Here is a 13348-nt window from a genome sequence, read left to right on the forward strand (position 1 = left end):
AGGTAAGAAAGCTGTGTGAGGATTATGTAACACAACAATGACAATAATGTTAAGATTTATATCTGAATCGATAAACAACATGTACATATAAATTAGAGTAACATTTCTTCTTCCTTCAAAGCAGCACGTGGACTGCAGGTCTTTACCTTTCAGATATTGTAACAGTGGCCCACTTTTCACAACAGTGAAAAGCCTGAACTCTTAGTAGTGTTCCAAAATAATGCATATATCTAAACCTCATTTCCAGCCCAGACAGGCTGCAACAGTAACAAAAGGAAAGGGCAGAGAGCAAAAACAAAAAAAGACCCTCCTACCCTCCACTGTGTTTAGTCTTTTAAGAAAATCCTAAAAGCAAAAGCAGTATAATAAAGTGGTAACTGTTTCACTAAAGGTTTGTACAGCAATGGATTTCAGTGCCCAGTAGTACCTGTGCGCTCTAGGGATAACAAGTTTGATCTCCAGAGTGTGTTTTTCAAGTATTACTGCTGCTTCTTTTGAAAACTGCACCATAGCAATTCCTCTCTCTCTCTCTCTCTTAACCAATTGGTTATCACATCTATAAGCTTCTCCTAGCTAAAGCAGCATTTATTTGCATGATGATTTACCAAAGCTCAGCTCTTTGGCCCTACATGCACTGCAGGGTGCCGGCAACTGCCGAACGGAGCAGGTCTGACGGCATCCTTCATAAATGCAATCGATGCTTTTGCACCAACACTAGTGGCAGCATTGTGTAGTGCAGCGTGATTGTATTTCTCTCTATGGCCAGGGCTTATTTTAGTCCTCGTCTCCAGAATCCAATCCAAGAGTTTATGATTCTCAAATGAAACAGCTGTACCCCCTTCAACAGACTGCATCTAAAGCCCACAACTCAGAGTAAATAGGGAGGAGACATCTCATTTGAGGCGTTGAGTAACATTGGCCAAAGCTACTGCAAAGGCCTGCACAGCAGAGAAGGGATATTGGAAGTCCAGGATGTAGGCATTGCCATCAATTCTGCCAAACTGCATCACCTACACAGGAAAAACAAAACAAACAAACAAAAAAACGTTCATGCAGGTTGAAAGGAAAAAAGGTTCAATCCTGTTGGAGAAATGCTCTAAATCAATAAATGTTGAATGTGTGTACTTATTATTTCTGCAAGTTATATAAGAAAAGTATCACCTGTCTCCCCTCCAGTTCAATCTGAAAGTTCTTGGCGGACTCCTGGGTGACACGGCCACCGAAGTCCAGCTGGTATACCTGCGTGGCTTCATTCCACAGTGGCTGCTTGTTGGCCATGACATACACAAAGCCCTGGCTGCCAAGCCCTCTGTCCTCCTTCTCATTGGCTTTTCGACACTTGATCTCATCCAGCTCACTGGCAGCCCTCAAGTTCCTCTTACTCTTCCAACCCTTTTTACTGCTCTGGCACTGATTGAGCAGCTCGTCCCCACTGATAAATAGCTCTGGCTCACTTTCTGAACTATCTTGGAACTCACTATTGGCAGTGGCTTTACTCAGCTTCTTAGCCTTCAACTGTTGCTCCTTCTGTCCCTTGATCTTCTTCTTGTCTCTTCCTCCCAACCGTGGACTGGAAATGAGAGAATTGAAATCACCCAGGGCTCTGCCCTCTTTTTTGGATTTGCTCCCTTCGGCCAGTGGCGGCACATTAGCTTCCTCAGCCCGACCGTCCACGCGCTTGCGGTTCTTCTTACTGAACTTCTCCGATCGCTGCGGTACAGGGCTCTCAGTCAAGGAGAGCACCTCCTGAAAACTCTCCCCAGCCTCTGTCATGGTCTCTTGTAATCCCCCATGGCTCTGCAGCTCTGCTGGTGGTGGCGGAGGTGGTGGTGGCGGAGGAGGTGGTGGTGAGAGAACATTTTTGTCTACTGCCAGGTGGGAGGCTTTGGGTGGTAGTGGCACTGCAGGACTGGTCATAGGTGGGCAAGAATTGTAAGTACCCCAGGGTGTGTGGAGGGCAATGGGAGGAATGGGAAGCCCAGCACAAGCACTTCCTCCTGGGTACATAGGTGGGAGGGGGCAGCAGGCTAGGTTGGCCAGATTTGCAGAATAACCTGGTGGTAACACTAGGGTTGCATCCTGTTGTGAAAAGGGCAAAGGTGCCACCACCTCCTTTGGTGAGGCGCAGGGGCGTGGAGAACCTGGGATGGGTTGGAGCTGGGCTCCAGAATAGGCAGTTGCTGGGGGGTACTGGAGCGAGATCTGGTAGCCTGTAGCTGCTGCAGCAGCAGCAGCTTGGAATGATGCAGCACTAGGACTTGTGGGGGACTTTGGAGAAAGGACAAAAGGCAGCCTGGTTACATCCAAGTGCTGAGCTGGGCTAAGAATAAGGGGAGGTGGTTTGTGTGGTACAGGGGGGGCAGTGGAGTTTAAAGTCGCTGTCCGTTCCTGAGGAACCCACACCTCCTCTGTGGATGCTGGATCCCACTGATAGGGAGGTGGGCGCTTGACCACCAGCCCTGATGCATCACTTCCTCCTAGTGCCAGATGCCTCAATGATTGGTTCAGTGTCTCATCCTCTGTGAATGCTGAATTAACATAATCAGCCCTATCTCTGCCGCTTACCCCTGCTGCAGCTCCAGACACTTCAAGTGAACTCATCAGATTATAAGAGGACTGGGAGGCCAGAGGAGTAGCACTGTTTGAATGAACAATGACTGTGCTGTGCGGTGCTCCGTTGCCTGGAGGAAAATCTTGTCTGATAATAGTTCCTCCCGCTATTCCATTAGCACTCCCTGGGGCAGTGCCTCCAACACTAGATCCACTGCTACACTGACTACAGGTGTATAAGGCTGTTGGCACCCTCTGCTGGAACGAGGCTGCTAGTGCAGTACTGTTTTTCGCCTTGGGAGGGAGTGGTCTAGGTGGTTCCAGCATCTGGGAAACTTTGAGGGCTGCCTCTCGGCTGTTCCTCCTGAGGGTGGCGTGGATCAAACTGCTGTCAAGCCTCTGTCCGGGATTCCTGCCAGCAGAGCTGTTCTGATTAGCTGAATCAGGGTACGGAGGCGGGTCTCCACTGGGTATAGAATAGCGAGGTGCAGTGAGTCTGTTCAGGGTAGCAGAGGTGTAGGGCAGCTGCAGCTTCTTGTCAGCTGAGGAGGAGGATGAAGACGAGGTTACCCTGAGAGTGGCGGAGCTGCCAGGTCCTTGGAGCGTGTAGACATTCTGATTGCAGACCAGGCGTGTTCGAGGACGACATACTTCTTCCACATTCCCACTGCTGTCAAATGTCGTTATCCTCTCATAGCCCAGCGGTGTTGGATACTGAGCTTGTTGCTGGCCTGAAGGATGAAGTGGAAACTCACCCTTCTTCATGCAAAGGTCTCCAGCGGGAGGAGTTCCACTGGCGCCCCCTCCTAATCCAGACGCAGCACTGGAAGATGCAGCGGAAGCTGATACCGAGGCAGCAGCAGCAGCAGCCACAGCAGCAGCCACTGTCCCAGGGTAGGGGGGTGGGGGGTTCATCTTGCTTAGCTCTAGAGGGGCACTGAACACCACCGTGTCACCCTCAGCCAGCTGTGGAGGTGACCGAGTAGTTTTGATCTTCAGTAAGTGTTCGTGCTCGCCCCCTACTGCTCTCTCAACCACTAAATCAGCAGACTGATGAGGAATCTGGATATGCAAGGCCCCAGGTTGTAGCTGGTGCAGAGGTACACCCGAAGGCTGTCCTGAAGACATCGAGGAAACGGGGATTTGAATTTGAAGCTGCTGAAGCTGATGGTGCTGCTGTTGCTGCTGTGCTTGCAGCTGATGGTGCATTTGCTGCTGTTGCTGCAGTTGATGCTGTTGCTGCAGTTGCTGCTGAAGTTGTTGCTGTTGCTGTAGATGTATGTGCTGCTGGAGCTGCTGCTGCTGTATGTGTTGGAGCTGCTGCTGAATGTGCTGCTGCTGTTGTTGTAAGTGTTGGTGCTGGAGCATCTGCTGCTGCTGCTGTTGGAGTTGCTGTTGATGGTGCTGAATTTGTTGTTGGTGGTGTTGAAGTGACTGTTGTTGTTGCTGTTGTTGATGTTGACTTGGGTGTTGTTGCTGTTGTTGTTGTTGTGAAGGATGATGAGAAGGTGGCGGTCCAACCACTAGGCGACCTACTTCCAGTCCCCCAAATATGACCTGACCAGGACTCGAGTACCTGGTCGGTACTGTGTACTGGGCTGTCAAGATGGTGTCCTGGCTTTGGTCTGACCCACCAGCAGCCCCTCCAGTAGAGGTTGCCGTGGAATTGGTTAGGACATCCAACTGAACATTCTGATTGGCTAGGAGTGACTGGACCAGACCAATGCTTTGGGCAGGGGACATGGCCTGGGCTGGACTATGGATGGGGGCAATAGGGATGTTGACAGTGCAGGGTGGGTTGTCATCAGCACCGCCAGTAGGGCCTGAAACAGGCAGGTCATCTTCATCCTCGCTAAAAACATTGGGGCTGAAGACAGGGAGGTTGATGTAGTCCATGGAGATTTTCCGCACCTCTGGCAGGTAGATGGTCATCTGTCTGGGCTGCAGATGGAGGAGGCTTGTCTTGTAGATAACTAAGGAGTGAGAGGCACAATAAAAATAAATAAATTAGGAAAAGAAAAGTGACAACAGACAAATTAGACTTAACTGGAATTAATGTTTAATTATCCAACACGTTGATTTGTTACCTGCACCGAGATTGGTGGGTAAAAAAGTAGCCAGCCCCACTATCTTGAACTTTGTTCCCCAAATATTGGATGTGACCTGAGCAAGGTAATTTTGCTGCAAGATAAAAAAAAAAACGATGCATTTTTCTATAAATATATTAGACACATTCCGAAATTTACAACAGTACATTTTATGTAAAAATCCATCGGTCGTGCTTCACAGCACACACAGGCAGCACGTGATCCCTTACCAGCTTCTCACTCAGCTACGATAACCTGATGTTTACCTGAGTGATGTCATCTAGAGGAAATTCCCTCCGTGTTAGACTGGGAGACCCAATTGAGGGTTTACGTATGGGTAACCGAGGTGACCTGGAGATCTCCTGCGTAGCACGGGAGAGTTTGGGAGATTTTCTGGGATCAATGTTGATCCTGTTGGTAAAGGGACAAACTAAGTCTCTACAGAGAAAGTGGCAAATAAAAAAAAGAAGAAGAAGGTTTAGGCATGCAGAGAAACCAAAAAGCAAACAGCAAAGAAAAGGAGCATTCAAATAAATTTTAACAGTTAAAACAAAAAAACTCAGAAAAAATTAGTTTCAATGCCATAAAATCTTAAACAGAATTAATGTGGCTGTTTACATGTTTCTGAAATGAATTCACTGTCATATAAATGCTTCTTGTATCAGACTCTTCAGCATGCCAGTGATCACTTGATTCCCGCTTGTTTAAAACTGAAAACCTGCAGAGAACTAATCTCCTCTTGTCTGCTTCACCTAAATCACTGAAAAGATCCAAGTGTCAAACAGAAGAGACAAAGTGGCTTGATGCAACATGCTCCTGTACACACAAAGCCGGGGTTTAGTTACCTGGGAAGTTTGGGGGACTTGCTACCCCTGGATATCTTTGGCGATTTCTTGCCAACCCAGTCATCACTCAGCTCAATGTCGCTGGAGTCTGAACAGTTACAGCTGTCAATCATGGCTGATATCAGACTGTTGCTGTATATCTCATCTGTGGAGACAAAATATGAAAATGACACTTAAGATGTTACTTTTGATGAAATGTTCAGATCAATACAACCAAAAACAACGTGTCATTTGTTCTCTCAGTTAAGTCACTGCTCAACTGTTAGTAATGTTGCTTTTTCAGATGGGCTGGATAAAGAATGATAAAATATGAATGCCTTTTGGTATTCTTTTTAGGTATGTTGAAACTGCAGGAAGCATTTTCAAATCTACTTGAGCAACCCGGAGGCAAGAATTGTCATAGCTTTGCCACAACATCACCATCATTATCATCCTATCAAAGCATTTTTCTACCATTTCTCAAACATTCATTTCTTCAGTCGTTCTCACTTTGTCTCCTCTTCCACAGTCACAAGGAGTCTGCAAAGCACAGCTGCTGCTCCAGTTTAGGTCAAACTAATTTATTTGATGAACATAAAAGTGTGAATGGTCTGGAACCATTTCATGGCTGGCTTCATTTATCACTGCGTGGGGAGAGAGAGGGTTGATTTATGAGCAACCCAGGGGCCATAAGAGGCCCCATTAAGCAGCTTTTAATTAACATGGGTCCAGTCTGCCCTATGTGACTAAAACTCGCAAAGTAAGAACGTCTGGAAAACTACTGGACAATGTCAGAACTGTGTCGGGGTTCATCTTTTGCAGTTCTACTTGAATTTCAGAATCAAAGACACATTTTTAGTTCTTATCTCTACGATCTTACTGTATTCTTTATTTTAGAACCAACATAAAAATGTAGTTATTGCATTTAGAAGCTAACAAACATTTCAGGTCTTCTTTGGAAAATTATTCTTTTTAAGTTACAGGTATGAAAAAACTAATCTCACCTGTTTTGCCGTCTGTCTTGGGATCCATAATAACAAACTCAGGCCGAAGTTTGCTTATTCTTCGGCCCTTGAGGATAGGGACCAGACCTCCTAGGTACTCCAGATACAGAGTATAGCAAGGCCCTCCCACTTCAGGGTTATCCTCCGTACGCTTCATGGTGCAGTGCAGGCGCTCGTTTCCAGCTGTCGGATAACTCACAAAATCTCTCATGTTGTTTGGATCTGGGATGGGAGGCTAGAAATGTAAAGTACAGTTAAGTTTAAAAACTTTTATGCTAATTACAGCTCTTCCCAAACCACTATTAAATCTATTCACATGGTGTTTTATGGTTTTAATAGAAATAAACCCCTCCTGGCCTGTGTTACCTTGATGGTGGGAACAAAAGCGGCAGTGACATAAGAACAGAGCCGGGAAGGCATTGTGAGCTTGGCAACGTCTTTTTCCTCCTTTAACGCTGTGGCAATGCCCTGCTGGCACAGCAGCTGCAGTGTGGCAACGCGGTGCTCAACTCGCACGACATAGAGCACTGGGCCCGATGCCAAGAACAGACGAGAGTCCCGGTGACCCCAGCAGAGCGTAGTGATGGGGCGCTACAGTATGAAGGGGAAGACACATCTGAGAATGAATAATATGCTTTCACAAGGCTAATGTAAAGCAAATCATGTCATTACTGCAAAACACTTCTTTGCTGGAGTGAAATCCTCAGAGTGATTCCTGAGAACAGTGATTTCATTCAATAAAAACCGAAAACAAAAGGAAATTATCTGTGAATGTTTACCGAAGTCTGTCATGCAGGCTGATTATTCGCGTAAAATAAAATAAATGAAAATCTTTAATCTTAAAATCTTACTATAATGATCAAAATGAATGTATGTACCCTCTGACGTCCTTAACAGGTGAGCCAATCTCCAAAACGAACATTGTCATGTATACATCAATGATTAACATCTCCGTTTTTAAACAAAGATACATTTTCCTGTATAGTATGTTCATTTCATCATCCCCCTACTTTCACATTTGTTTCACGAGTCAAGTTCACTTCACAGTTTCCAGAAATTGAATCTGAGACGATTTTTGTTAGAGTCAACACTTAATATGGAATGAAGAATTTGAAAAAGCATTGTGATCCTGGAAAGAATATTATCAGGGTTCATACGCATTTTTCAGGGTCAAATTCAAGCACTTTTTAAACACTTCCAAGGTCAATTTTCATGCTTTTCCAGCACAAAATAATAAGAATAGTTTTGAAAATTTGCACGTGTTATGTACACATTCTCGAAAATTATTTACTCACCTATCATGTGACTCGAGAGCGCAAACTCCGCCATTGGCGTTTTAAGGAGTGTTTGATGGAAACAACAATCTCCAGGCATGTTAGTGCACTCATCCCCGACTGTCCGGGGGAGGGGCGGGGTCACACATTGAAATACACTGACATGCAGAGGTCGTAGGCAGCCCAGGCAGAGAAATTTTGCTTTTAGACTTTGCGACTCATTTTATTTCTCTATCTGGTAAGAAAACTATTCGGTCAGATAGTTATTTGTGGTGAATGAAATACAGTTTCAAGCACTTTTAAGCACCACATCTGAAATTCAAGCACTTTTCAAACCTTGAAAAGACAATATTAGACTTCAAGCATTTTCAAGGATTTCAAGCACCCGTACAAACCCTGTAGTATCTTGTGTCATTACTATCTGCTAATTAAGTAGCCCTGGCCTTCCCATCTCATATTGTTCCTACCCCGGCTCACTGACTCACTTAAACTATAGTTGGTTATGGTAGTCCTCCCTTCTGCAAACTGAAGGGCCACTCGAACCACAACCTGCATTACTAAATATAAGAACAACTATTTTTCTAGGATGACACTCATAAGTCACCTGTGCTGGTGTATCCAGTGTGTAGATGTGTTCGCCTCGAACATTGTAGAACTTGACAATGGCGTTCCTGCTGGGTGGAGGACAGGAGGTGTCAGTGGAAAGGAGGGTCCTCTCCATCCCTGCCACTGCTAGTAGATCCCCCTGTGAGCACCACTGGACCACCACATCTACAACACAGAGCAAAGTAGTACACATACGTTTATGAAGGGCAACATCATTTTACACATTTTTACATCATTTAAAAAAAAGAATTAACACAAGTGAATGAAGGACACAATGAAGCGAGCAAAGGCCAAAGCAGCTAGAGAACTGCTGACTTAACAAAATTAATAACAAACGCACACAAACCTTTCAGAGCAGTGTGGATGAGGATGGGGGAGAGGTCGTCGTAGCTGTTCATCAGATTGATGTCTCCAGAGGTGAAGCTGACTGTCAGCAGTGGTTTCTGGCTGTGCACTAGGAATAAAGAAAGAAAAACAAAACACAAATGGTAAATGGCCTGTATTTATATAGCGCTTTACTAGTCCCTAAGGACCCCAAAGCGCTTTACATATCCAGTCATCCACCCATTCACAAACATATTAGCCAGGCATTGTGAACAGCTGTTCTGTTCATCAGAACTATCAATCACAATGCTTTTTAGATTTAATAGACACGTGTTTAGGAGAACTACACTTCTTTTATCATTTGTATGTATTTGCCTAAAAGTATAAATAATGTGTTTGTAGCTTAGAATAAGCATTTTCTATATACATAAAGAGTGTGCCCTCTTCCATGGAGCCCATTGAGCTTCAGAGTCAGCCAGAAAAGAAAGCCCAAACAATGGTTGTGGATGGTGTAGCCGCGATAGATTTGGAAAGTGTTAGCTGTTAGCTTTGACCTCACCACTAGACGCCACTAAAGTCTGTACATCGGTCTTTAAAAGAATGTTAATTTGTGCCCATCAGTGGGGAACGTGTGAAAAATATACAAGTCTGTGCTCTCAGTAGCTTCCAATAATACAACACAACAGCTTTCCTTTAACCAACTTTCTACCCACTACTAGAATTTAGCCTCACATCAAAAACAAGTGCAAAAACGACTGAAACAAAACGTTAAGTGACAGAACAAACTAGTTCAAAAACAGAACTGTAAGGTACTTCAGTTTGAATCATCTGACATTTAGGGACATTATTCAAGAGTATATACCAATTTTTAACATTACTATAAATAACACACCTTCAGAGAGCACTCATACATCTTCATTGAAATATCCTTGACTCCGTACTTTAATGTAATCCTGCAATGACCCAAATAGTACCATAAATAAAATGTCCACTTCTGCTTTGTTGTTGCAACATCCCACAGATAGGATTTTAAATAGGTGTTGCTTTAAATCAGATACAAAATGGGGCTGTAACTGCAGTGTACTGTGCTGTGCGATGATAATGGGTTATCATCATGTATCATGACAAAGATTTGACAAGCCTTGTGCGTCACTCAAGTTGTTGACTCAAGAGATCATTTCTACTGGGGCCAATCAATTCATATTGAATGGTTTAATTAGTGAGTTAGAGCCTGATCTGTGTTCCAGCTTAGGTAATGTGGAGCAGGGAAATTATTTTACTGCTATTGTTAAATAATCATCATTATTACCAGTGCATTAATAATATAATCTGCAGTATGATCATTGCTTTAACAATGTAACAGATAGCTTTAAGATGGCCTTAAGATGTTTATGATGATGTTAATTTTGTATTTCAGATGCAGTTATAACTATTGTGTACACAATGCATATCTGTGCTTATTTGAGTTGATGTTCAGGTTCTTTAAAGGTCTTAAGCTTCACTGACGTGACTGTTCAGGTGATACATGCTGAGGGAAAACTAGAACATAGAAGGAATGCAATACATGCTTACAAAACACTTATATATCAGGTCATTTCATATTAAGGTTTTAGTAGAGGTTCTTTGGTTAAAACATTTATTTAGTAGAAGACATACACATAGTCTCAGTGAGCCTCTGGTCTAGTGAAAGGTCAGAAGTGCAACAGGTGAATTGAGAAAGAGCATGTGAGGTCGTGACACACACACATGAGTTAGATTTATTTAGAGGAGAGATTAGTCATGTCTCGGCAAGAAAGAGGAACAATTCACTTTAAGACAAGAACGGAAAGTACCAGCCATGAAAATAGAAGATGATCTTCTGGGTTAAAAGTCATTGTGGTGTTGATCTGATCTATGTATAAAATGTATCTGTGACGCATGAAGGGGCGTCAGTAAACAAACCCTGATGCTATAAAATAATTGTTTGTGCTTTAGTAAGTCGAAGATCAATTGCTGTCTGCGTACAGAGTTGTCTTCCCACACGTGTGTGTTCATTAAAATCATTGTTTGACCAAGAGCTTCTGGACCAAGGGTGGTTTGTACCCTCCTTCCTCATTTTGAACCTTAACAGTAAGCAGTTTTCAGCCTGGCCTGTGGTGAAAGAAGGAGGGGAAAAAAAAATTTAATAGACCACTGGGAGGAGGATAGACCCTCACCAATATATCCCTAGCAACTGGGACTAATTAAGCTAATTTTTATTGGTTCCTGTTTTGTTTCTTTTGCCTCTTTTTCTCTACAGTTTGTTACGCTGGCTGGTGTGCACACGGAAATCAGCAGGAGAGGAGGCTGACCAGATGCAACAATTCCTTGACAGACAGCTTACATCCCAGTGCACTAGATATTTTCTGTCCCAGTGGAAAACTGTTTTTAGTTGGCTTGTGCTTCTTATGCTTCGTTAAACAGCTTACACTGGACCAGCAGCATACAGCTGTAGTTTAAATGCTTTTACCGAACACACTTATACATGTTGAGAAAAGCCAAGAACTATTTTTTTTAAAGCTACTTTGGGTCACAGAGGTCCATTTAAGGAGACAAGACTGAAGCATGGGTTGCAGAAGTGCTTGTGACCTGGCTACTTCCAGACATTTGAATTTGTTCACTCCCACAGTTGACTGATTTGTCTGGCTTGGTGACATGAAGTGGCGGTTTCTTGATTAAAAGGCAATCAGTCCAATGTACGCAACAGGAAGGCTAATGATTAGCCAATCAGTGCCACTGGCAAAATTACTGCCATTTGTCAAGCAATGTCAAGCTGTGCACTGCAACAAGGATATATTAAACCATCAGTTTCACTTGTTTTGGAGATGCAGGTGCAGAAATCTGTTTTTATATGAAAATACCTACAGGGGTTTTGGAGAAGTGGTCCACTTTTGGTATCCGAAGCACAGACTGTATATAAAACATAACTTCTGGAAAGTGATGTCAGTGCATTCCATTATCAATATCAATTATCGATTCGATTCATTAGTGATTCTCTTACAGAGAATCTTATTGATTCCCGGTACTCCCAGGAACCGGTTCTCGACTCTGATCCCTAGTAAACATGGGGTCACCATTTATTCAGCATGGGGTTCTGTCAATTACAGTCCCAAATGGAGCACAAAATGAGGACAAAGCAGAAAAACCTTTAGGGTGGGCCCATTGTTTGACATGTGACTTCAGCCTGAGCATGCAGTGTCGCTTGGTTTGTCAGTCAGATCCAGATTTTCCCTGAAAAATTTTGAGTCCATTATGAAGCTTGAGGTTTCATAACAGAGGACTCAACCAACCAATGGGTGACATCTAAGTATATTTATTGGTCATTTATACAGAGTATGTATGACCCTAGCTCACCCTCATATGAACAAACCTATGATAAAGTAAGAGCTTACTTTAGTGGGCTCTAGCTTTCATAAATGATGGTTTACTGCTGGACCTGAAGGCTTATTCTACCTGTGGCCCTGCTGAAGTGGATTTCGACCTGGCTGTCATCCTTGCCTTTCTGCCAGTTTCCAAACTGAACATTTCTCCAAGCAATGATTCAGACAATACTGAATGTTGGGTCTTCTGGGACTCATTGCTCCTTTTTAGGTGTTGGTTCTTGCTTTAGATAAACTTGTCTTGCAAACCATGTTTAAAGACTGCTAGCAATGATAACTTGCATAGCTGAGTAAGATATCTCCCTATAGAGATCTTCTTGTTGAGGCAAAGCAAGAAGATGTACTTCTACTCAATTAATTAAATTTTGAGACAAATAGTGTGACTAAATAAAGGTTTATTATTCTTTGAAAGATGTGATGTGTCACAGAGAGAATCAGGCAGGAAATTAACCAGGTACATTTGGTTTTAATGTATGTTTCTTGATCAGAAGGTAGAAGAAGAAGTTTGAGTAGAATACCTTGTGGTGGGGGGTAGTCATCAGAATCTGTGTCGCTCTCACTGCTGTCCTCTACCAGGGAAGCTGGGGTAGTTCCACGACATGCTGACAATACCGTCTGACTCATGCAGCAGTATATGGGCCAGCATGCGCCCATGGCAGTCCATCACTATCACCTGTCCATCTGCAGTACCAAACAACACCTGGCGCAAGTGCAAAAAAACAATATTAATGTGGACACTGACACAAGAACAAAGACTCACACTTGAAAGAGGAGAGAAAAATGAGACAACAGCAAGAAAGAAAAACAAGACAAATGCATATCACAGAGAAAAAACTGCGAGAAATGGACATAAATGGGTTGATGGTGATAACAAGGACAGTTACACATACACGGACTGAAAGTCTGCTGACATCCAACCTGTGCTGACAGTTTAACAGCATGAAAACAAAAATATAGCCTTACAAAGACAACAACACATTCAAGACAGTGGAAGCTTGCTGTCACTCACAGATTCAGCTCTCAGGGTTTCTGTCTACAAGTGGCAAATGGCAACCTAACATTTCTACTTCTACTTGCATTAGAAGACTGGGTAAGTGCCAGGTGAACATATCCTATGTTCAAAATCTGTATAGTGTGTTACCTGCTGATCATCTGGGGTCCAGATACCACAGGTTATGTGGCTTTCCAGGTTGATCTCAGAGGACCAGTGTCTTTGCCCACTGACAGAGCCCACCAGGACGAAGCCATCACGATAGGAGATAAGAGCCTGGGTCCCATCAT

At 43.6% G+C, this 13348-nt stretch overlaps 1 pseudogene; it reads right to left on the bottom strand.

The window, feature by feature from the left end:
* Positions 1–875: 875 nt before the first annotated feature.
* Positions 876–13346, bottom strand: LOC146557418 (tubby-related protein 4-like; annotated as a pseudogene).
* Positions 13347–13348: the final 2 nt, after the last annotated feature.

This window comes from Mchenga conophoros, linkage group LG15, assembly GCF_057382185.1.
Source record: "Mchenga conophoros isolate Kocher_MC1m ecotype Shallow Benthic linkage group LG15, M_conophoros_male_GT1.1, whole genome shotgun sequence".
Taxonomy (NCBI): domain Eukaryota; kingdom Metazoa; phylum Chordata; class Actinopteri; order Cichliformes; family Cichlidae; genus Mchenga; species Mchenga conophoros.